We start from the raw sequence: 25,650 nt of genomic DNA, 5'->3' as shown, positions 1-25,650 counted from the left end.
ATTTTGGTCTTTGGGAATCTTGTATGTGCAAAGTTATGTTAAATAAAATATTTCACAAATGAGGACTCCTTAACATTTATATACTTTTCAAAAAGCAGGTGGTTTAATTTATAAACAGTCGTAATGTGTCATGTCACATATTAATTTTAAAGTAAAGCAAAATATAGGTAGTCTGTGGAAAGAAAAACATTTGAACAGAATGACTTTTAAGTGTATAAACTTTCTATGTAGGAAAGTTTAAAAAGTGTTAGAAAAATCATGAAGAATATTAAAAATATTGTTTCATCCAATATTCAAAACTGGTTCATACATTACATGCTAAGTAGTAAGTGTTGACATAAGAAATTGAGAAAAATTATATTATGTGGTAAACATTTTGATTTGATAAGTTCTTACTGTATATTTTGTCTGTTTGTGAAACTTGTGATATGCAGGAAAGATTATTTTATTTTCCCTTACAACTCAAGAATACTGGCCCATATTAATGACCTATTGGTTATTTTAAACATAGCTTTGAATAAAAATGTATATGTAGAAATGACTAAAATTATTAAATTATCAAAATAAATCATAATTAGTTTCCTTCATACTTCTAAGTAAAATAAAATATATACCTTAAATTAGTAGCAATAATTATTTTCAATAACAAATAAAAAGTAATCGGTATTGTAGTATTTTTAAAGTCTGTCACAAGAGCTTACCCCAATTTGTAAAATCTAAATATCCAATGTTTACAAGTATTACTACTTCTCAAAATTACTCTCAGAAAATTGTTTTGAATTTGAAATATGAATATATAAATGGTAGTGAATTAGAAAATAAGAAAAAATAAATAAAACAATAAAATAAATAAAATCTTTAAAAAGGGAGCCCTGGATGGCTCAGTCACTTAACTGACTGCCTTCTGCTCAGGTCATGATCTCAGGGTCCTGGGTTCAAGCCCCATGTCTGGCTCTCTGCTCAGTGGGGAGTCTGCTTCTCCCTCTCCCTCTATGCTCTCTCTCTCTCTTTCTCTTTCTCTCTCTCAAATAAATAAATAAATAAAATCTTAAAAAATGAAAATAAGAAAAAAGGAGCTTATAGATTCACAGTTCTATTTTTCATTCCTGATATTTTAAAATAACTAATGTTTAATATATTTTTATTTGTTAATGAAATATATGGTATATATTATATAATTTCTCTTTGCTTGTAATCATGAAAATGACTTAGTCATATGCCCATGTTTTACTGACAGTGTGTTAGATTTTTCTGGATGCTCCTATTTTCTTGGCTATAAATGTAACAACAACCACTTGAATATTTACCATATCCCAGGCCTTGTGTCAGGTACTTTAAATGCATTGTTTCATTTAATCTCCATAACACCTTGCAGTAAATATCATTACCTACATTTTGGAGAATAAAAAGAAACACTTATGAAGGATAAAAGGACTCCATGAAGGCATGCATTATTAAATGACAGATCTTAGTTTTTAACCCACTTTTCTCTGCTGTCAAATCCCATGTGGTTTGCCACCATATTATGCAATCATCTATTCTCAGAATGACTTCACTTTATTTATCTTGACTTGGTACTGGCCTGCTTTGTTCAATTGTAGTACATATTCTAGCATGAATACATTAAATTGGGATTCAAAAAATATTTAATTTAATGCAAATAACAGAGTGATCATAATTCCAAAACTTATTAAAAAAAGAGAACTTTGGGCATGTGGGCATGTTATTTAAGCCTCCTGAAACTGAGTTTTCTCACTTGTATAATGGAAATGACACCCAACTCCATTTATCCCAGAGCCATGAGAATTATTTGAAATAATGCTCAGTGCCTGGTGTAGTGTTAGGAGCACAGTAAATATTATTCCCCTTGCTCTTAGTAAGTTCTTAGTCTACATGACTTTTCCTATATTCGATCATCCTTTTTCTTAGCTTTCCTTATTAAAATTGTTCTCATTTTATACCCATTTTATCATACTTTTATTATTCTGTCATTTAAAAAATAAAACTGTGTTTGAGTCAGTTTTTAAGACATGATATCTGAGGATAGAAGACATGATTTTGTTTCCCAGTTCTTCTCTACAGATTTGTTGAAATTGGTTAAGTCTAGTCCCCTCTCCAGGCTTTAATGTCTTCACATATAATATTAGGGTGTCAAACTGGATGACTTTTAAGGGGTCTTCCTGGTCTGAAATGCTCTCCTTGCATTTTGGACTAGGAATGTTTAGCAGGATTTGATTAACTTGTTCTAGATTGAGGAATAAGGAAACCAGGAAGGCATGACCAGGGTGGTCTCATTTGGCATAGTCTCTATATTATGTCCAGGTTTCTCAGAAAGTGTCCAAGCAAAGCTCTCGCCACTCAGGTTCCTTGTTGACATTATGTCAGGTGCTTTGGACACTGCATTGCTCAGTGTCATGATTTGACAGGCTGGAAATATGGATGCTTTCAATATATCATAATACACTTAGCAAACTGTCAACAGATATAACTGCAGATTTCATTTGGTCCTTTCTTTTTTTCAACCAAATAAATTTTGTAATTCATTTAAGAGTAATTTAATTCTAAGGTTAATATCTTAGTTTTTTTAATTTTTTTTTTATTTTTTGGAAGTTTTTATTTAAATTAGTATCACAAACCTATAAAGAACTTACTAAATTCAATACCCAAAAAAACAAATAATCCAGTTAAGAAATGGGCAGAAAATATGAATAAACAATTTTCCAAAGAAGACATCCAGATAGTTAGCAGATACATGTAAAGATGCTAAACATCACTCATCCTCAGGGAAATACAAATCCAAACCACAATGAGATACCACCTTACACCAGTCAGAATGGCTAAAATTAACAACACAAGAAACAACAGGTGTTGTCAAGGATGTGGAGAAAGGGGAACCCTCTTGCACTGTTGGTGGGAATGCAAACTGGTGCAGCCGCTCTGCAGAACAGTATGGAGGGTTCTCAAAAAGTTACAAATAGAACTAAGCTATGATCCAACAATTGCACTACTAGTTATTCACCCAAAGGATATAAAAATACAGATTTGAAAGAGTACATACACCCCAATGTTTATAGTAGCTTTATCAACAATAGCAAATTTATGGAGAGAGCCCAAATGTCCAACGACTAATGAATGGATAAAGATGTGGTATGTAAATACAATGGAATATTGCTCAACCATCAAAAAGAATGAAATCTTGCCATTTGCAATGATATGGATGGAGTTAGAGTTCATTATGCTAAGTGAAATAAGTCAGTCAGAGGAAGAGAAATTCCATATGATTTCATTCATATTTGGAATTTAAGAAAGAAAACAGCTGAACATATGGGAAGGGGAAAAGTAAAAAAGGAGAGAAGTAAACAAGCCATAAGTGACTCTTAATAGAGAACAAACAAATAAACAAAACAACAAATCAGGGTTGATGGAGGGAGGAGGGTGGGGGATGGGATAGATGGCTGATGGGTACTAAAGAGGGCACTTGTGATGAGCACTGGGTGTTGTATGTAAGTGATGAATCACTGAATTCTACTCCAGGAACCAATATGGCACTGTACGCTAACTAACAATATTTAAATAAAAAATAAATTCTAGTTAGTTAACATACAGTGTAATATTAGTTTCAAGTGTACAATACACAGATTCAACACTTCCATACAACAACCTGTGCTCATCATGAGTGCCTTGCTTAATCCTCATCACCTATTTAACCCATCCTTCAAACCATCTCCCTTCTGGTAACCATCAATTGTTCTCTACAGTTGAGTCTGTTTTTTGGTTTGTCTCTCTCTTTTTTCACTTTGCTCATGTCTTTTGTTTCTTAAATTCCACATATGAGTGAAATCATATGATCTTCGTCTTTCTCTGACTGACTTATTTTGCTTAGCATAATATGCTCTAGCTCCATCCCTGTCATTGCACATGGTAAGATTTCATTCATTTTTATGGCTGTGTAATATTCCATATTATATATATCCTACCTCTTCTTTATCCATTCATCAGTCCATGGACGCTTGGGCTGCTTCCATTATTTGCCTATTGTAGATAATGTTGCTATAAACATTAGGGTGCAAGTATCCCTTTGAATTTGTATTTTTGGGGTAAAACTTCATAGTGCAATTGCTGGATCATATGTCACTTTTATTTTCACATTCTTGAGGACTCTCCAGACTGTTTTTGAGAGTGGCTGCACCAATGTATTCACACCAAGAGAAAGAGGGTTCCCCTTTCTCCACATCTTCACAAACACCTGTGGTTTCTTCTATTGTTGATTTTAGCCATTCTGAAAGACATGAGGTAATATCTCCTTGTAGTTTTGGTTTTTATTTCCCTGATGAAGAGTGATGCTGAGCATCTTTTTGGCTGTCTGTTGGCTATCTCTATGTCTTCTTTGGAAAAATGTCTGTTCATGTCTTCTAACTATTTTTTAATTAGATTATTCATTTTGGGGGTATCAGGTTTTATAAGTTCTTTATATATTTTGGATATGAAGCATTGTTTTTCTTTTTTAAAATCTATTATGAAACACTTTTAATTCATATACTTGAACTTTTATATTTAAAGTGATTAATTATGCTGTTGCATTAATATCTATCATTTTATGAGTTTCTATTAATTGCATTTGTTCTTATTTCATTTTTTTATTCTCTGACTTTCATTGAGAGCTTTATATGTTCCATTTTATTTCTTTTCTTCTCGTATTTTTCTTTTTTTTTTAAAGATTTTATTTATTTATTTGACAGAAAGAGACACAGCGAGAGAGGGAACACAAACAGGGGGAGTGGGAGAGGGAGAAGCAGGCTCTCCACTGAGCAGGGAGCCTGATGCGGGGCTCGATCCCAGGACCCTGGGATCATGACCTGAGCCGAAGACAGACACTTAACGACTGAGCCACCCAGGCGCCCTCGTATTATTCTTTAAAACAGTATTTTTTCTGGAGTTTATAATATGCATTTATAAAATAATCAAAGTATTCCTTCAAATAACACTATACTAATTCACATGTAATACAAGAACCTTATTGCAGAGAATTCCCAATTCCTTTCTCCCATTCCTGACGATATTACTGTCATTTATTCTACTTATCCAAATGTCATAGCCATTCAATAACTTGTTAGTAATACTGATTTTAACAAACAGCAATTTTTATTTCAATTAAAAATAAGAAATGTAAGGAGGAGGACTTAAGGTGGCAGAGAAGTAGGGGGACCCTGGGCTTTCCTTGTCCGTCAAACACAGCTGTATTGAGGTCAGTTCACTTGGAACATCCAGGAAATCAATCTGAGGATTGGAAGAAGTATCTCCACAGTAGGAGGGAGAGAGTGTGGCAGGTGTGAGGTACTTGGAAGTGAATTATGGGAGAGAAAAGCTACTGTGCCATGGAGAGGAGGGAACCATTTCCAGGTGGAGAGAAAAGGGAGAGGGGGAAGAGGGTTTGAGAGAGTACAGCATCTGTTTCACATAAGAAAAAAACCTTTGGACCACAGAATGAGGAGCTGGGGGAATTGAGTCATGAAGGGGTTTCTTGTTTGTTTATTTTGTTTTTTGTGGAATATAATACTAACTTTATTGTTATTGTAAAAATAAAACAATTATTACATTGTAGCTTATTTTAAAATGCAATGATTTATAGAATCCTATTTTCTGTACAATACTTTCTATCATTTTCTTTATTTTTTTAATTTAAAATCAATTAACCAACATATAGCACATCATTAGTTTCAGATGTAGTTTTCAATAATTCCTCAGTTGCATATAACACCAAGTCTCATCACCATACGTGCCCTCTTTAATGCCTACCATCCAGTTACCCCATCCTCCTACCCACCTCCCCTCCAGCAACCCTCAGTTTGTTTCCCAGAGTTAAGAGTCTATCACCATTTATCTCCCTCTCTGATTTCTTCCCATTCAGTATTCCCTCCCCTCCCTTATGATCCTCTGCACTGTATCTTATATTCCACATATGAGTGAAAAAAAATTGTCTTTCTCTGACTGACTTATTTCGCTTAGCATAATGCCCTCCGGTTCCATCCACGTCCATGTAAATGGTAAGTAATCATCCTTTCCGATGGCTGAGTAATATTCCATTGTATATATAGATGGCATGGCTCCTTCCACAGTTTGGCTATTGTGGATATTGCTGCTGTGAACATTGGGGTATAGCTGCACCTTCATTTCACGACATTTGCATCTTTGGGGTAAATACCTTGTAGTGCAATTGCTGGATGGTGGAGTAGCTTAATTTTTAAGTACTTAAGGAACCTCCGTGCTGTTTTCCAGAGTGGCTGTGCCAGCTTGCATTCCCACCAGCAGTGTAAGAAGATTCCCTTTTCTCCACATTATTGCCAATATTTGTTGTTTTTGGTCTTACTAATTTTAGCCATTTTGACTGGTATAATGTGGTATAACGTTGTAGTTTTGATTTGTATTTCCTTGATGAAAGTGACATGGAGCATTTTTTCATGTGTCTGTTGGCCATTTGTATGTCTTCTTTGGAGAAATGTCCTTTCATGTCTTCTGCCCATTTCTTGACTAGATTATTTATTTTTTGGGGTATTGAGATTGATAAATTCTTTATATATCTTGGATACTAGCCCTTAAACTGATATGTCATTTGCAAATATCTTCTCCCATTTTGTAGGTTGCCTTTTAGTTTTGTTGACTGTTTCCTTTGCTGTGCAGAAGTTATTTATCTTGAAGAAGTCCCAATAGTTAATTTTTGCTTCTGTTTCCCTTGCCTTTAGAGACTTGTCTTGCAGGAAGTTGCTGCTTGTGTTCTCATCTAGGATTGTGATGGATTCCTCTCTCACATTTAGGTCTTTCATCCATTTTGAGTTTATCTTTGTGTATGGTGTAAGAGAATGGTCCAGTTTCATTCTTTTGCATGTGGCTGTCCAATTTTCCCAGCACCGCTTATTGAAAAGACTGGTGTTTTTCCATTAGATATTCTTTCCTGTTTTGTCAAAGATTAGTTGACCATAGAGTTGAAGGTCTATTTCTGGGTTCTCCATTCTCTTCCATTGATCCATGTGTTTGTTTTTGTGCCAGTACCATACTGTCTTGATGATTACAGCTTTGTAAATTGGCTTTAAGTCAGGCATTGTGATACCCCCAGGTTTGGCTTTTTCAACATTCCTCTGGCTGTTCAGGGTCTTTTCTACTTCCATACAAAGTTTAGAATTATTTGTTCTAGCTCTGTGAAAAATGTCAATGGTGTTTTGATAGGGATTGCTTTGAATGTGTAGAATGCTCTGGGTAGCATTGACATTTTCACAATATTTATTCTTCTAATCCATGATCATGGAATGTTTTTCCATCTCTTTGTGTCTTCCTCAATTTCTTTCCTGAGTGTTCTGTAGTTTTCAGAGTACAGATCCTTTACCTCTTTGGTTAGGTTTATTCCTAGGTATCTTATGGTTTTTGGTTGCAATTGTAAATGGGATCAATTCCTTAATTTCCCTTTCTTCATTCTCATTGTTAGTGTATAGAAATGCAACTGATTTCTGTGCATTGATTTTGTATCCTGCCATGTTGTTGAATTTCTGTATGAGTTCTAGGAATTTGGGGTAGAGTCTTTTGAGTTTTCCACATAAAGTATCATACCATCTGCAAAGAGTGAGACTTTGACTTCTTCCTTGCTGATTTGAATGCTTTTTATTTCTTTTTTGTTGTCTGATTGCTGAGGCAAAGACTTCTAGTATACTGTTAAACAACAGTGCTGACAGTGGGTATCCCTGTCATGGTCCTGACCTTAGGGGAAAAGCTCTCAGTTTTTAATCATTGAGAATAATATTAGCTTTGGGCTTTAAGTAGATGGCTCTTATGATACTGAGTTATGTTCCCTCTATCCCTACACTGTGGAGAACTTTAAAATCAAGGAAGAATGCTGTATTTTGTCAAATGCTTTTTCTGCATCAATTGAGAGGGTCATATGGTTCTTACCCTTTCTTTTATTAATGAGATATATCACATTGATTGATTTGAGAATGTTGAACCATCCTTGCAGCCAAGGAATAAATCCCACTTGGTTGTGGTGAATAATCCTTTCAATGTACTGTTGGATCCTATTGGCTAGTATCTTGGTGAGTATATGGACATCCATGTTCATCAGGGATATTGGTCTGTAATTCTCCTTTTTGATGGGGTCTTTGTCTGGTTTTGGGATCAAGGTAATGCTGGCCTCATAGAAAGAGTTTGGAAGTTTTCTTTCCATTTCTATTTTTTTGAAAAAGGTTCAGCAGAATAGGTATTATTTCTTCTTTAAATGTTTGGTAGAATTCCGCTGGGACAATCTGGCCTTGGACTCTTGTTTTTTGGGAGGTTTTTTTTTTTTTTTTTTTTTTTTTTATTGCTGCTTCAATTTCTTTGCTGGTTATGGGTCTGTTCCGATTTTCTATTTCTTCCTGTTTCAGTTTTGGCAGTTTCAAGGAATACATCAATTTCTTCCAGATTGCCTAAATTTTGGCATATAATTTTTCATAATATGTTCTTAATTTTTTTTTTGGTATTTCCTTGGTGTTAGTCATGATCTCTCCTCTTTCATTCATGATTTTATTAATTTGGGGCCTTTCTCTTTTCTTTTTGTTTAGTTAGATGTTTGTTGATTTTTTTTTTTTAAGAGTTTATTTATTTGAGAGACAGAGATAGCTACAGAGATTATTAGCGGGGAGGAGAGGGAGAAGCAGGGTCCCCACTGAGCAGGGAGCCTCATGTGGGGCTCGATCTCAGGGCCTGGGATCAGGACAAAGCCAAAGGCAGATCCCTAATGACTGAGCCACCCAGGCACCTCATTTATTTGCTGTTTTTTCTCCAGCTCCTTTATGTGTAAGTTTTGCTTGTGTATATGAAATTTTTCTAATTTTTTGAGAGCGGTTTATATTCCAATGTACTTCCCTCTTAGGACCGCCTTTGCTGTAACCCAAAGGTTTTGAACAGTTGTGTTTCCATTTTCATTAGTTTCTATGAGTTTTTAAAAATTCTTTATTTTCCTGGTTGACCCATTCATTCTTTAGTAAGATGTTGTTTAACTTCCATGTGTTTCAGTTCGTTCCAAATTTCCTCTTATGATTTAGTTGAAGTTTCAAAGAATTGTGATCTGAAAATATGCAGGGAAATATCCCAGTCTTTTGGTACAAGTTGTGACCTGATTTGTGACCCTGTATGTGATCTATTCTGGAAAAAGTTCCATGTGCACTGGAGAAGAATGTGTATTCTGTTGCTTTAGGATGGAATGCTCTGTATATATATCTGTGAAGTCCATCTGGTCCAGTGTGTCATTCAAAGCCCTTGTTTCCTTATTGATCTTCTGCTTAGATGATGTGTCCATTGCTATGAGTGGAGTGTTGAAGTCCCGTAATATTATTATATTATTATCAATGTGTTTCTTTAATTTGGTTATTAATTTGTTGATATAATTGGCTGCTCCTAATTTAGGGGCATAAATACTTATGATTGTTAGATCTTCTTGTTAGGTAGATCCTTTAAGCATGGCTATTGTGGACATTGCTGCTATAAACATTGGGGTATCATTCAGATCACTATATTTGTATCTTGTAAATATCCAGAGGTGCAATTCCTGGGTCATAGGGTAGCTTTATTCTCAACTATTTGAAGAACCTCCATACTGTTTTCCAGAGTGGCTGCACCAGCTTGCATTCCCACCGACAGTGTAAGAGGGTTCCCCTTTCTCCACATCCTCGCCAACATCTGTCGTTTACTGAATTATCAGTTTTAGCCATTCTGAGTGGTGTGAGGCCATATCTCATTGTGGTTTTGATTTGTATTTCTCTGATGATAAGTGATGTTGAACATTTTTTCATGTGTCTCTTGGCCATTTTTCTGTCTTCTTTGGAGAAATGTCTGTTCATGTCTTCTGCCCATTTCTTGATTGGATTATTGTTCTTTGGGTGTTGTAGATTTTGGATACTAGCCCTTTATCTGATATGACATTTGCAAATATCGCTTCTCATTCTGTCAGCTGTCTTTTGGTTTTGTCAACTGTTTCCTTGGTTGTGCAAAATATTTTATCTTGATGAAATCCCAATAGTTCATTTTTGCCTTTGTTTCTCTTGTCTTTGGATATGTGTCTAGCAAGAAGTTGTGGCAGCTGAGGTCACAGAGGTTTCTGTCTGTGTTGTCCTCTAGGATTTTGATAGATTCTTGTCTTACATAGTTCTTTCATCCATTTTGAGTCTATTTTTGTGTATGGTGTAAGGAAATGGTTCAGTTTCATTCTTCTGCATGTGGCTGTCCAATTTTCCCAACACCATTTGTTGAAGAGACTGTCTTCTCTCCATTGGATCTTCTTTCCTGTTTTGTCAAAGATTAGTTGACCATATAGTTGTGAGTCCATTTCTGGGTTTTCCATTGTGTTCCATTGACCTATGTGTCTGTTTTTGTGCCAGTACCATACTGTCTGAACACCTGCAAACTCAACTCGAGATGTAAGAAAAGAATAACTGCAACTCTACAAATCGAAAAGCAACCAATTTCTATAAGGTAGGAGGTGCGTAGAAGTGAATCAGACGGGATATATGGGAAGATAAACTGCGGGGGGAGGGAGCTTCCATAAGCCGGCTACCAGAAAGTGATATAGCAGCAGAGCACAAAATCAGTTTTAGCCATTCTGAAAGATGTGACATGATATTTCATTGTAGTTTTGATTTGTATCTCCCTGATGATGAGTGATGTTGAGCATTTTTTATCTTTCTTTTGACCATTTGTATGTCTTCTTTGGAAAAATGTCATGGCTTCTGCCCATCTCTTAACTTGTTTTTTTTTGTTTTTTTGGGTGTTGAGTTTAATAAGTTCTTTATATATTTTGTATATTAACCCTTTATCAGATATGTCATTGGCAAATATCTTCTCTAATTCTGTGGGTTGCCCTTTCGTTTTGTTGATTCTTTCCTTCACTGTGCAAAAGCTTTTCTTTTGATGAATTATCAGTAGTTTATTTTTGCTTTTGTTTCCCTGTGTCAGGAGACATATCTTGTAAGATGTTGCTATAGCCAATGTCAAAACAATTACCGCTTCTATTCTCCTCTCGGATTTAAACGGTTTTCTGTCTCATATGTAGGTCTTTAATCCATTTTTTATTTATTTTTGTGTATGGTGTCAGAAAGTGTTCCAGTTTCATTCTTCTGTATGTTGTTGTCCAGTTTTCCCAATACCATTTTTTGAAAGGACTGTCTCTTTTCCATTATTTTTTCCTGCTTTGTCAAAGATTAATTGACTATATAATTGTGCATTCATTTCTGGGTTTTGTCACCTGCTGTATAGATCTTTGTGTTTATTTTTGTGCCAGTACTATACTGTTTGGATCACTCTAGCTTTGTAACATAGCTTGAAGTGTGGAATTGTGATGCCTCCAGCTTTGTTTTCCTTTTATGGTTTCTTTGGCTATTCAGGGTCTTTTGTGTTGCCATACAAATTATCAGATTGTGTTTCTACATCTGTGAAAACTGCTGTTGGTATTTTGATACAGATTTCATTAAATGTGTAGATTGCTTTGGGTAATATAGATAATTGAACTATATTTGTTCTTCCAAACCATGAGCATGGAATCACTTTCCATTTCTCTGTGTTCTCTTCAATTTCTTTCATCAGTGTTTTATAGTTTTCAGAGTACAGATCTTTTAAATCTTTGGTTAGGTTTATTTTTAGGTATCTTACCATTTTTGGTGCAATGGTAAATGGGGTTGATTCCTTGATTTCTCTTTCTGCTGCTTCATTATTGTTGTATAGAAATGCAGCTGATTTGCATATGTTGATTTTGTATCTTATGAGTTTACTGAATTCATTTGAGTTCTAAGAGATTTTTGGTGGAGACTTTTGGGTTTTCTGTATAGAGTATCACGTCATCTGCAACTACTGAAAGTTTTTCATCTTCTTTGATTTGTATGCCTTTTATATCTTTTTGTTTTTTGACTTCTGTAGTGCGGACTTCCAGTAGTATCCTGAATTAAAGTGGCAAGAGTAGACATCCCTGTCTTCTTCCTAACCATAGAGGAAAAACATTCAGATTTGCCCCACTGAGGATGATATTAGTTGTGGGTTTTTTATATATGGCACTTATTATGTTGAGGCATGTTCCCTTTTACCTTACTTTGTTGAGGGTTTTTATCATGAATTGATGTTGTATTTTGCCTAATGATATTTCTGCATTTATTGAAAGAATCATATGGTTTTTATCCTGTCTTTTATTAACAAGGTTCGTCATGTAAATGATTCGCAAATATTGAAACATCTGTACTCCCAGCAATAAATCCCACTTGATCATGGTGAATGATTCATTTAATGTACTGTTGCATTTGATCTGCTAATATTTTATTGAGAATATTTGCATCCATGTTCATCAGGGATATTGGCCTATAGTTCTCTTTTTAGTGGATTCCTTGTCTGGTTTTCAAATCAGGTAATGCTTTCATCCTAGAATGCATTTGGAAGTTTTCTTTATTTCTATTTTTTGGAAAAGTTTGAGAAGAATTGGTATTAACTCTTCTTTAAATGTTTGGTAGAATTCCCTGGGAAGTCATCTGGCCCTGGACTTTTTTTTTTTTTTGTCAGGAGATATTTGAATACTGATTCAATTTCTTCTCTGGTTATGGGTCTGTTCAAGTTTTCTATTTCTTCTTATTTTGGTTTTGGTGATTTATATGTTTTTAGGAGTTTAATCATTTCTTTCAGGTTGTGCAATTTGTTGACATGCAGCTTCTCATAATATTCTTTTATAACTGATTGTATTTTTGTGGTGTTGGTTCTCATTTGCCCTCTCTCATATGTGGTTTTATTCATTTGAGTCCATTCTTTTTTTTCTTTTTGATAAGTCTGGCTAGGGGGTTGTCAATTTTATTATTTCTTTTTTCCAAAGAACCAGCTTCTGGTTTCATTGATGAGCTCTATTGTTTTTTAGTGTCTATATCATTTATGTATGCTCTAATCTTTAATATTTCCCTTTTTCTGCTAGCTGTAGGCTTCATTTGTTTTTTTTTTTTTTTTCCTAGCTCCTTAAGATATTAGGAAGGGTTGATTATTTGAGATTTTTCTTGCTTCTTAATGTAAGCCTGCAATGTATATACTTCCTTCTTAGGACTACTCTTGATGCATCCCAAAAGTTTTGAACCATTTTGTTTCCATTTTTATTTATTTCCCTTTTATTATTATTATTTATTTCTTCCTTGAGTTCCTGGTTGAACCATTCATTTTTTTTTATTATGTTTTTTATTAGGTTTTGATGCAGTGCTCCACGATTCATTGTTTGCATATAACACCCGTGCTCCATGCAGAATGTGCCTCTTTAATACCCATCACCAGGCTAACCCATCCTCCCACCCCCCTCCCCTCTAGAACCCTCAGTTTGTTTTTCAGAGTCCATATGTCTCATGATTTGTCTCCCCCTCCGATTCCCCCCCTTCATTCTTCCCCTCCTGCTATCTTCTTCCTCTTTTTTAAACATATAATGCATTATTTGCTTCAGAGGTACAGATCTGTGATTCAACAGTCTTGCACAATTCAGTGTTCACCATAGCACATACCCTCCCCCATGCCTATCACACAGCCACCCCATCCACCCCATCCCCCACCACTCCATCAACCCTCAGTTTGTTTCCTGAGATTAAGAATTCCTCATATCAGTGAGGTCATATGATACATGTCTTTTTCTGATTGACATATTTCGCTCAGCATAATACCCTCCAGTTCCACCCACGTCATTGCAAATGGCAAGATTTCATTCTTTTTGATGGCTGCATAATATTCCATTGTATATATATATATATATATATATATATATATATATATATATATACCACTTCTTCTTTATCCATTCATCTGTGGATGGACATCTTGGCTCTTTCCACAGTTTGGCTATTGTGGACATTGCTGCTATAAACATCAGGGTGCACGCATCCCTTTGGATCCTTACATTTGTATCTTTGGGGTAAATACCCAGTAGTGCAATTGCTGGATCATATGGTAGCTCTATTTTCAACTTTTTGAAGAACCTCCATACATGTTCATGTCTTCTGCCCATTTCTTGATTGGATCATTTGTTCTTTGGGTGTTGAGTTTAATAAGTTCTTTATAGATTTTGGATACTAGCCCTTTATCTGATATGTCATTTGCAAATATCTTCTCCCATTCTGTCGGTTGTCTTTTGGCTTTGTTGACTGTTTCTTTTGCTGCACAAAAGCTTTTTATCTTGATGAGGTCCCAATAGTTCATTTTGCCCTTGCTTTCCTTGCCTTTGGTGATATTTCTAGGAAGAAGTTGCTTCAGATTAGGTTGAAGAGGCTGCTGCCTGTGTTCTCCTTTAGGATGTTGATGGACTCCTGCCTCACATTTAGGTCTTTCAACCATTTTGAGTATATTTTTGTGTGTGGTATAAGGAAATGGTCGAGTTTCATTCTTCTGCATGTGGCTGTCCAATTTTCCCAGCAACATTTGTTGAAGAGACTGTCTTTTTTCCATCGGACATTCTTTCCTGCTTTGTCGAAGATGAATTGACCATAGAGTTGAGGGTCCATTTCTGGCCTCTCTATTCTGTTCCATTGATCTATGTGTCTGTTTTTGTGGCAGTACCATGCTGTCTTCATGATGACAGCTTTGTAATAGGGCTTGAAGTCTGGAATTGTGGTGCCAACAGCTTTGCTTTTCTTTTTCAACATTGCTCTGGCTATTCAGGGTCTTTTCTGGTTCCATACAAATTTTAGGATTATTTGTTCCATTTCATTGAAAAAAGTTGATGGTATTTTGATAGGGATTGCATTGAATGTTTAGATTGCTCTAGGTAGCGTTGACATCTTCACAATATTTGTTCTTCCTATCCATGAGTATGGAACGTTTTTCCATGTCTTTGTGTCTTCCTCAATTTCTTTCATGAGTATTTTATAGTTTTCTGAGTACAGATTCTTTGCCTCTTTGGTTAGATTTGTTCCTAGGTATCTTATGGTTTTGGGTGCAATGGGACCGACTCTTTAATTTCTCTTTCTTCTGTCTTGTTGTTGGTGTATAGGAATGCCACTGATTTCTGTGCATTGATTTTATATCCTGCCACTTTTCTGAATTCCTGTATGAGTTCTAGCAGTTTTGGGTTGAAGTCTTTGGGTTTTCCACATAAAGTATCATATCATTTGCAAAGAGTGAGAGTTTGACTTCTTTGCCAATTTGGATGACTTTTATTTCTTTTTGTAGTCTGATTGCTGTGGCTAGGACTTCTAATACTATGTTGAATAGAAGCGGTGATAGTGGACATCCCTGCCGCGTTTCTGACCTTAGGGGAAAGCTCTCAATTTTTTCCCATTGAGAATGATATTTGCTGTGGGTTTTTCATAGATGGCTTTTATGATATTGAGGTATGAACCCTCTATGCCTATACTCTGAAGAGTTTTGATCAAGAAAAAATGCTGTACTTTGTCAAATGCTTTTTTCTGCATCTATTGAGAGCCTCATATGGTTCTTGTTCTTTCTTTTATTAATGTATTGTATCACATTGATTGATTTGCGGATGTCGAACCAACCTTGCAGCCCAGGGATAAATCCCACTTGGTCGTGGTGAATAATCCTTTTAAGGTACTGTTGGTTCCTATTGGCTAGTATTTTGGTGAGAATTTTTGCATCCATGTTCATCAAGGATATTGGTCTGTAATTCTCCTTTTTGATGGGGTCTTTGTCTGGTTTGGGGGTCAAGGTAATGCTGACCTCATAAAACGAGTTTGGAAGTTTTCTTTACATTTCTATTTTTTGGAACAGTTTCAGAAGAATAGGTATTAATTCTTCTTTAAATGTTTGGTAGAATTCCCCTGGGAAGCCATCTGGCCCTGGGCTTTTGTTTTTTGGGAGATTTTTGATGACTGCTTCAATTTCCTTAGTGGTTATAGTTCTGTTCAGGTTTTCTATTTCTTCCTGGTTCAGTTTTGGTAGTTGATTCATCTCTAGGAATGCATCCATTTCTTTCAGATTATCTAATTTGCTGGCATATAGCTGCTCATATTATGTTCTTATAATTGTTTGTATTTCTTTGGTGTTGGTTGTGATTGCTCCTCTTTCTTTCATGATTTTGTTGATTTGGGTCATTTCTCTTTTCTTTTTGATAAGTCTGGCCAGGGGTTTATCAATCTTGTTAATTCTTTCAAAGATCCAGCTCCTAGTTTCGTTGATCTGTTCCATTGTTCTTTTGGTTTCTATTTCATTGATTTGTGCTCTGATCTTTTTTTATTTCTCTTTTCCTGCTGGGTTTAGGCTTTATTTGCTGTTCTTTCTCCAGCTCCTTTAGGTGTAGGGTTAGGTTGTGAATTTGAGACCTTTCTTGTTTCTTGAGAAAGGCTTGTATTGCTATATACTTTCCTCTTAGGACTGCCTTTGCTGCATCCCAAAGATTTTGAACAGTTGTGTTTTCATTTTCATTGGTTTCCATGAATTTTTTTAATTCTTCTTTAATTTCCTGGTTGACACATTCATTCTTTAGTAGGATGCTCTTTAGCTTCCATGTATTTGAGTTCTTTCTGACTTTCCTCTTGTGATTGAGTTCTAGTTTCAAAGCATTGTGGTCTGAAAATATGCAGGGAATGATCCCAATCTTTTGGTACTGGTTGAGACTTGATTTGTGACCTAAGATGTGATCTATTCTGGAGAATGTTCCATGGGCACTAGAGAAGAATGTGTATTCTGCTGCTTTGGGATGGAATGTTCTGAATATATCTGTGAAGTCCATTTTGTCCAGTGTGTCATTTAAAGTCTTTATTTCCTTGTGGATCTTTTGCTTAGATGATCTGTCCATTTCAGTGTTAAAGTGGGGGTGTTAAAGTCCCCCATTATTATTGTATTATGTCAATGTGTTTCTTTGCTTTTGTTAATAATTGCCTTATATAATCGGCTGCTCCCATGTTAGGGGCATAGATATTTACAGTTGTTAGATCTTCTTGTTGGATACACCCTTTTAAGTAGGATATAGTGTCCTTCCTCTCTTATTACAGTCTTTGATTTAAAATCTAATTTGTCTGATATAAGGATTGCCACTTCAGCTTTTTTTTGGTGTCCATTAGCATGGTAAACCGTTTTCCCCCCCTTCACTTTCAATCTGGAGGTGTTTGGGTCTAAAATGAGTCTCTTGCAGACAGCATATTGATGGATCTTGTCTTTTTATCCAATCTGATAGCCTGTGTCTTTTGATCGGGGCATTTAGCCCATTTCCATTCAGGGTAACTATTGAAAGATATGAATTTAGTGCCATTGTATTGCCTGTACGGTGACTGTTACTGAATATTGTCTGTATTCCTTTCTGGTCTATGTTGCTTTTAGGCTCTCTCTTTGCTTAGAGGACCCCTTTCAATATTTCTTGTGGGGCTGATTTTCTGTTTGCAAATTCCTTTAGTTTTTGTTTTTCCTGGAAGCTTTTTATCTCTCATTCTATTTTCAAGGACAGCCTAGCTGGATATTGTATTTTTGGCTGCCTATTTTTCTCATTTAGTGCTCTGAATATATCCTGCCGTCCTTTCAGCCTGCCAGGTCTCTGTGGATAGGTCTGTTGCCAATCTAATGTTTCTACCATTGTAGGTTACAGATCTCTTCTCCCGAGCTGCTTTCAGAATTTTCTCTTTGTCTCTGAGACTCGTAAGATTTACTATTAGATGTTGGGGTGTTGACCTATTTTTATTGATTTTGAGAGGGGTTCTCTGTGCCTCCTGGATTTTGATGCCTATTTCCTTCCCCAAATTAGGCAAGTTCTCTGCTATAATTTGCTCCAATATACCTTCTGCCCCTCCTCTCTTTCTTCTTCTTCTTGTATCCTAATTATTCTAATATTGTTTCGTCTTATGGTATCGCTTATATCTCCAATTCTGCCCTTGTGATCCAGTAGTTGTTTATCTCTCTTTTTCTCAGCTTCTTTATTTTCCATCATTTGGTCTTCTATATCACTAATTCCCTCTTCTGCCTCATTTATCTTAGCAGTTAGAGCCCCCATTTTTTATTGCAGCTCATTAATAGCCTTTTTGATTTCGAGTTGGTTAGATTTTAGTTCTTTTATTTCTCCAGAAAGGGTTTCTCTAATAACTTTCATGTTTTTTTCAAGCCCAGCTAGTATCTTTTAAATCATCATTCTGAACTCTAGTTCCAACATCATACTAATGTCTGTATATAGTTGGTCCCTGGCAGTCGGTACAACCTCCTGTTCTTTTTGTTGAGGTGATTTTTTCCATCTTGTCATTTTGTCCAGAGGAGAAAAGATGAATGAGAGAACAAAATGCTAACAGGGTACCAACATCCCCAGAAAATGTACTCTAAACAAATCAAGAAAAGACCTGAAACTGGGGGAAAAGAAAGGGAAATAAAGAAAAAAGAAAAAGAAAAAAAAAGATAAAAACAAACAAAAACAGAACAAAACAAAACAAAAAAACAGAATATGATCAAATAGTATCAGGCTGGTGCATAGATCAGTGCCACACACTAGATTTTGGGTGTATTTTGGTCTGTTAGAAGAAAGTGCCTCCCAAAATTTTAAGGAAAGAAAAACTTTTATATGTACAAAAATAAGTGTTAATATGATGAAGGGATGGAATATGACTGTAAAGATGAAAATTATAAAAGATTTAATAAAAGGAATTGATAGATAAGAAGTTGTTTGAAAAAAGAAAGAAGAAGATTTAAAAAAAAAAGAAAAAAATGGGAGAGAATGTGATCAGGCAGGAGACTAGAAGAAAGCTATACACTAGAGATTTAGGGTATATTTTGATTTGTTAGAAGAAACTGTATCTCAAAATTTTAAAGAGAGAACAACTTATATATATATATATATATATATATATATATATGCGAAAAATAAGGGTAACTACTATGAAGGGATACAATATGACTCTAAAAATGAAAAATAAAAAATGTTTTTTAAAAAAGGGATTGATAAGATGTTGGTTGAAAAAGGGAAAAAGATAAAATTAAAAAAAAAAGACAGTTAAAAAAATTAACTTTGAAAGAGTAAAGAATCATGGTAAAAAAGCCATGAATTCTATGTGCAGTATTCCTCTAGCGCTGGAATTCTGCCCTTCTCATTGATCCGTAAACTTGGTCTTGGCTGGCGGTTCTTGCTGATCTTCTGGGGGAGGGGCCTGTTGCCATGGTTCTCAAATATCTTTGCTGGAGGCGGAATTGCCCTGCCCTTGCCGGTCTGGGCTAAGTAATCTGCTCGGGTTTCTCTCGGGATCTTTTGTTCCCTGAAAGCTTTCCATTCAGCTTTGGAGGACGAGAGTGAAAATGGTGGCCTCCCAATCTCCACCCCAGAGGAGTCGAGAACTTGGGGCCCCACTCCTCAGTGCACCCCCAGAGAAAAGCAATCACTCCCGTCTCCCTGGTCTCCAACCGCACTCCATGCTCACCCGACCTGTGACCAAGCGTTTCTCTCTCTGGCGCACCACCCCGTGTGGAGTCTCCAAACCCAGCAGATCCCTGCGGTGCGCTCCCACACCACTCTTCCCGGGGGAGGAAGGGGAGTCTTCCCGGATCTGCCACTTGTCGGGTGTCTGCTGCAGGAGCAGTGGCCCAACTGTGCTGCGGATCACAGTTTATGGCAACCCTGAGCTGAGATCCCGCTCCTCGGCTCCATCTCTGCATCCAGCTTCCCTGCTCCGATACCTGGGAGCTCTGCCGCACTCAGGTACCCCCGGTCTTTCTGTGAACCCGAGGGTTGAGTTTGTAGGTGTTCAGAATGGTTTGATCCCTATCCAGCTGAATTCCTGGGACCAGACGCAATCCAGGTCTCGTACTCCTCCGCCATCTTGCTTCGCCCCCTGAACCGTTCATTTTTTAGACACACGTTGTTTAATCTCTAGCATTTATAGTCTTTCTAAATTTTTTCCTGTGGTTATCTTCACGTTTTATAGCATTGTAGTTACAAAATATGCATCGTATGATCCCAATCTTTTTTAGTAGTTGAGGCTTTATCTCTGACCTACTAGGTGATATATTCTGCCTAAAATCCCATGTGCACTTGCAAAGAATGTGTATTCTGTGGCTTTATGATGGAATGTTCTGAATATGTCTGTTAAATTCATCTGCTCCAGTGTGTCATTCAATGCCATTGTTTCCTTGTTGATTTTATACTTAGATGATTTGTCTGTTGATGTAAGTGTGATGTTCAAGTCCCCTACTATTACTGTATTATCATCAATGAGTTCCTACATGTTTTTTATTAGTTGTGTTATATATTTGTGTGCTCCCAAGTTGGTGACAAAAATATTTACAATTGTTAGATCTTTTTGTTCGATAGACCCCTTTATTATGATATAATGCCCTTCATCTCTTGTTACGGTCTTTCATTTAAAGTTTAGTTTGTCAGGTATAAGTTTTGCTACTCTGTCTTAATTTCATGTCCTTTTGCATGATAAATGTTTATCCAACCCCTCACATATAATCTGCAGATGACTTGAGATCTAAAATGAGTCTCTTGTAGGCAGCATAAAGATGGGCCTTGTTTTTTGTTTTGTTTTTTTTTTAAGATTCTATTTATTTGACAGAGAAAGACACAGCGAGAGAGGGAACACAAGCAGGGAGAGTGGGAGAAGGAGAAGCAGGCTTCCCGGGGAGCAGGGAGCCCGATGTGGGGCTCGATCCCAGGACCCTGGGATCATGACCTGAGCTGAAGGCAGACGCTTAATGACTGAGCCACCCAGGCACCCCTAGAGAAGGGTTTTGTATCTTTTTTTTTTTTTTTAATCTATTCTGATACCCTATGTCTTTTGGTGCTTTTAGTCCATTTACATTCAGAGTAATTATTTATAGATTTGTATATAGTGCTATTTTATAACTTGTTTTGTCATTGTTTCTGGAGATTTTCTCTCTTAATTTCTAGTCTTTGTCACTTGTTTTTAAAGATTTATTTATTTATTTGAGAGAGTGAGAGCAAGATGGCAAGAGAGAGCATGAGTGGAAGGGAGGGACAGAGGGAGAGGGAGAAGCAGACTCCCCACTGAACAGGGAGCCCCCAGGACCCTGAGATCATGAACTGAGCCAAAAGCAGAGACTTAACTGACTGAGCCACCCAGGTGCCTTATTATCTTTGTCACTTTTGGTCTTTCCTTCCCACTCAAAGAATCCCCTTTAATATTTCTTGTAAGGCTGGTTTATTAGTCACTAACTCCTTTAGTTTTTGTTTGGGAAACTATTTCTCCTTCTATTCTGAATGATAGACAGCCTTACTGGATAGAGTATTCTTGGCTTCAGTTTTTTCCCCAACAGCATGTGAAATAGATCATCCCACTCTCTTCTGGCTTGCCACATTTCTGTTTAGAGATCTGCAGCTATCCTTATGGGTTTTCCTTTGTCAGGTAGGTACTTCTTTTGTCTTACTGCTTTTAGATTTTTTTTCTTTATCACTATATTTTCCAAATTTAATTACTATATGTCTTAGTGCTGGCCTGTTTTTGATGGAAGATCTTTGTGCCTCCTGGATTTGGATGTCTGTTTCCTTCCACAGATTTCGGAAGTTTTCAGTTATTATTTTCTCAAATAAATTTTCTGCCCTCTTTTTTCTCTCTTCTTCTTGTACTCTATAATATGAATGCTATTACATTTGATGGAGTCACTGATTTCCCTAAGTTAATTCTCATGTTCCCAAATTCTTTCTATCTTTTGTTCAGTGTCAGTATTTTCCATTATTTTATCTTCTATATCATTTATTTATTCCTTGGTTTCTTCCACCCTGTGTTCACTGCATCAAGTTTGTTTTGAATATCAGTTGTATTTTTTACTTCTGACTAATTGTTTTTTGACCCTTTTTTCTCTGCAGAAAGGGACTCCTTGATGTCTTCCATTCTTTTCTCAAGCCCAGGAAGTAACCTTATGATTGTTCCTTTAAATTCTCCATCAGGTATATTACATTTTTATATTATGTTATGTTAGTCACCATACAGTATATCCAGTATATCATTAGTTTTTGTCTTTTTTTTTTAAAGATTTTATTTATTTATTTGACAGAGAGAGACACAGCGGGAGAGGGAACACAAGCGGGGGGAGTGGGAGAGGGAGAAGCAGGCTTCCTGCTGAGCAGGGAGCCTGATGCAGGGCTCGATCCCAGGACCCTGGGATCATGACGTGAGCCAAAGGCAGACGCTTAACGACTGAGCCACCCAGGTGCCCCTATCATTAGTTTTTGATTTAGTGTTCCATGATTCATTGTTTGCATATAACACCCAGTACTCCATGCAGTACATGCCCTCCTTAATACCCATCACCAGGCTAAACCATCCCCCCACCTCCCTCCCTTCCAATACCCTCAGTTTGTTTCTCAGAGTCCATAGTTTCTCATGGTTCACCTCCCCCTCCGATTTCGCCCCCTTCATTTTTCCCTTCCTTCTCCTAATGTCCTCCATGCTATTCCTTATGTTCCACAAATAAGTGAAACCATATGATAATTGACTTTCTCTGCTTGACTTATTTCACTTAACATAATGTCCTCTAGTCCCATCCATGTTGATGCAAAAGTTGGGTATTCATCCTTTCTGAGGGCTGAGTAATATTCCATTGTATATATGGACCACATCTTCTTTATCCGTTCATCTGTTGAAAGGCATCTCAGCTCTTTTTCCACAGTTTGGCTATTGTGGACATTGCTGCTATGAACATTGGGGTGCATGTGGTCCTTCTTTTCACTACACCTGTATCTTTGGGGTAAATGTCCAGTAGTGCAATTGCTGGGTCATAGGGTAGCTCAATTTTTAACTTTTGAGGCACCTCCACATTGTTTTCCAAAATGTCTGTATCAATTTGCATTCCCACCAATAGTGTAAGAGGGTTTTCATTTCTCCACAACTTCTCTAACATTTGTTGTTTCTTGCCTTGTCAATTTTTGCCATCAGGTATATTACTTATAACTTTTTCACTTAGATCTCTGGCCATGACCTTATGTTGTTGTTTCATTTGTGATGAATTTCTCCATATTGGTATTTTTTCTAGGTCTCTGTCTTGTTCTCTGGGTTAGAATAGCCTGTTTTGTTTCTTGCTCCTGAGAGGAATGGCTTTATGAAGAAGAGGTCATATAGTGTCCAAGACTTGGAGCCTCTGAGAATGTCTCTTGTGTGCTGTATACACTCTGTGGCTCTGTTTTGGTTACTCTTTCTTTTGGGCCAGTCATCTGCAAAGGCTCTTTTTGTTTGGACCAATGCTTGAACATTGGCCAGATACGGTTAGTTTTAACTAGGTGTGCTCTGGTCTGCTTGTTAAATGAGACATGATGCTACTTCCACTAGAAATGAAGCCTTGCAGAAGTTTCTGGTTTAGAGAAGTGGTGTTGGCAGGAGTTTCTGCTGGTCTTCAAGGAAATGGGCCCACCATTCTGGAACTGAGTCAGCATTGATAAAGAAGGGCCATACCTGCGAAGCACAAGGGTGTGGGACCTTGTGTAAGCCAGTAAGGCAGCTAGTGTTGGTGCTATGCTCTTTACCAAAGTTTTTTCTGTGTTTATGTCAAGAGCCATGGGAGGAAAATGGTGATAGACAGGTACTTTGTCCCTGGAGAGAGAACTCTGTGGTAGCTGCTCTCAGGGAAGCACTCTTACAAGAGTGAATAATTTCAGCCTGTCTGTCCCAGGCATTTTTCAGATCACTGTTTTCACTGCTGTCTGACTGTGGGTTGTTTGTCTGCCTTCTCTCCAAGAGTGGCACAGTGCCCTCCCTGCTCTATTCCAGCCAAGCTCCCTGACTTTTAAAACTCCATGTTATAAGGATGTGATGTGGGCAGGAGCCTGTGCTGTTGTTCTGGAAAATGGTTTCAAAACACTATGACTGAGCGAAGTTTGCCTGAGAAGGGTGGTCATACCAGAGTGAAGGGATATGGTACTTGGAGCAAGATAGGCAGGAGGTATAGGGGCCAGGCTGCACTAGGCAGGTGGCTCTGTGTTTATGCTGAAGGATGGGAGATGAAAATGACATCTTCTTCTCCTTTGTCCCTGGAGAGGCATTTCTGTGAATTTTACCTCTGAAGGATGAGCTCCAAGAAGTGTGAATAATCTCCCCCATGTGTGCCCCAGGGGTTCCTCAGTTCACACCATCTGCCCCCACTTGTTTGTCTGCCTTCCCTCCAGTAGTAGGACAATACTTTCAGGGCTCTATCCCAGCCAAACCTTCTGACTTTTAAAACTCTAATCTTCAAGCTGCTCTGGTTGCAAAAACTCATGAATATCAGAACTATCATTTTCTCAACCAGTGCTTTGTGGAAGTGTTCTCCTTGTGTGTTTTCCTGTGTGCTGCTCTCTCTCTCTGGCCTGTCTGCATGACCAGAGTTCCCTTCCCTCAGGAGTATCTGTGATCCATTTTCCCCTCCAAACCACATCTCTGTACTTCCTACCTTCCTCAATGTTGTCTCTTCCCTCCCTCTAGTTGTGGAGTTTGTTCTGTCAGTCCTCATATAGATTAATTGGATATTCAGAATGATTTTATAATTATCTATTTGTGTTCAAGGAGAAGTTGAGCCTGGGTACCTCCTACTACATCACCATATTAGCTCCAGGCCTGAATATCAATTTTCCAAGAGACTCATGTTAGACATAAAGAAAGTTGCAATTTGGAAGTGAGGGGATGGAGAAATATTTATCATACAAATGGATGTCAAAAGAAAGCCATAGTAGCAATATTCATATCAGACAAACTAGACTTTAAAACAAAGACTATAACAAGAGGAAAAAAAATACCACTATATAATAATAAAGGGGACAATGCAACATGAAGATATAACAATTGTAAATATGCACTAAATATGGGTGTACCCAAATATATAAAACAATTAAAAAGAAACATAAGGCACTGATGGATGATAATAGAATAATAATAGTAGGGAAGTTTATCACTCCACTTAACATCAATGGACAGATCATCTAAATGGAAAATCTAAAAGGAAACAATGACTTTCAATAACACACAGGACCAGATGGATTTAACATATATATTCAGAATATTCCATCCTAAAAGAGCAGAACACCCTTACTTTTCATCCATCCATTTATTTATTTATTCATTCATTCATTTAATATTTTCTTCTTTTTTCTATTTAAATTCAATTAATTAACATATACTGTATTATTAGTTTCAGAGGTAGAATTTAGTGATTCATCAGTTGCATATAACACCCAGTGATCATTCCATCAAGTGCCCTCCTTAATGCACATCACCAGCTACCCCATCCCCCCATCCACCTCCCCTTCAGCAACCCTTAGTTTGTTTCCTATAGTTAAGAGTCTCTTATGGTTTGTCTCCCTCTCTGTTTTCGTCTTATTTTGTATTTTCTTCCCTTCCTCTATGTTCACTTTTTTTGTTTCTTAAATTCCACATATGAGTGAAATCATTATTTGTCTTTCTCTCACTGACTTATTTTGCTTAGCATAGTACCCTCTAGTTCCATCCATGTCATTGCAAATGGCAAGATTTCATTCTTTTTGGTGGTTGAGTAATATTTCGTTATGTATGTATATATATATATATATATAGAGAGAGAGAGAGAGAGAGAGAGAGAGAGAGAGACCGCATCTTCTTTATCCATTCACCTGCCAGTGAACATCTGGGCTCTTTCCATATGTTGGCTTTTGTGGACATTGCTGCTATAAACATTGGGGTTCAGGTGCCCCTACGAATCACTATGATTTTTATCTTTTGGATAAATACATAATAGTGCAAGTGC

This window comes from Halichoerus grypus, chromosome X, assembly GCF_964656455.1.
Source record: "Halichoerus grypus chromosome X, mHalGry1.hap1.1, whole genome shotgun sequence".
Classification (NCBI taxonomy): Eukaryota; Metazoa; Chordata; class Mammalia; order Carnivora; family Phocidae; genus Halichoerus; species Halichoerus grypus.
This window is presented reverse-complemented; position numbering follows the sequence as displayed.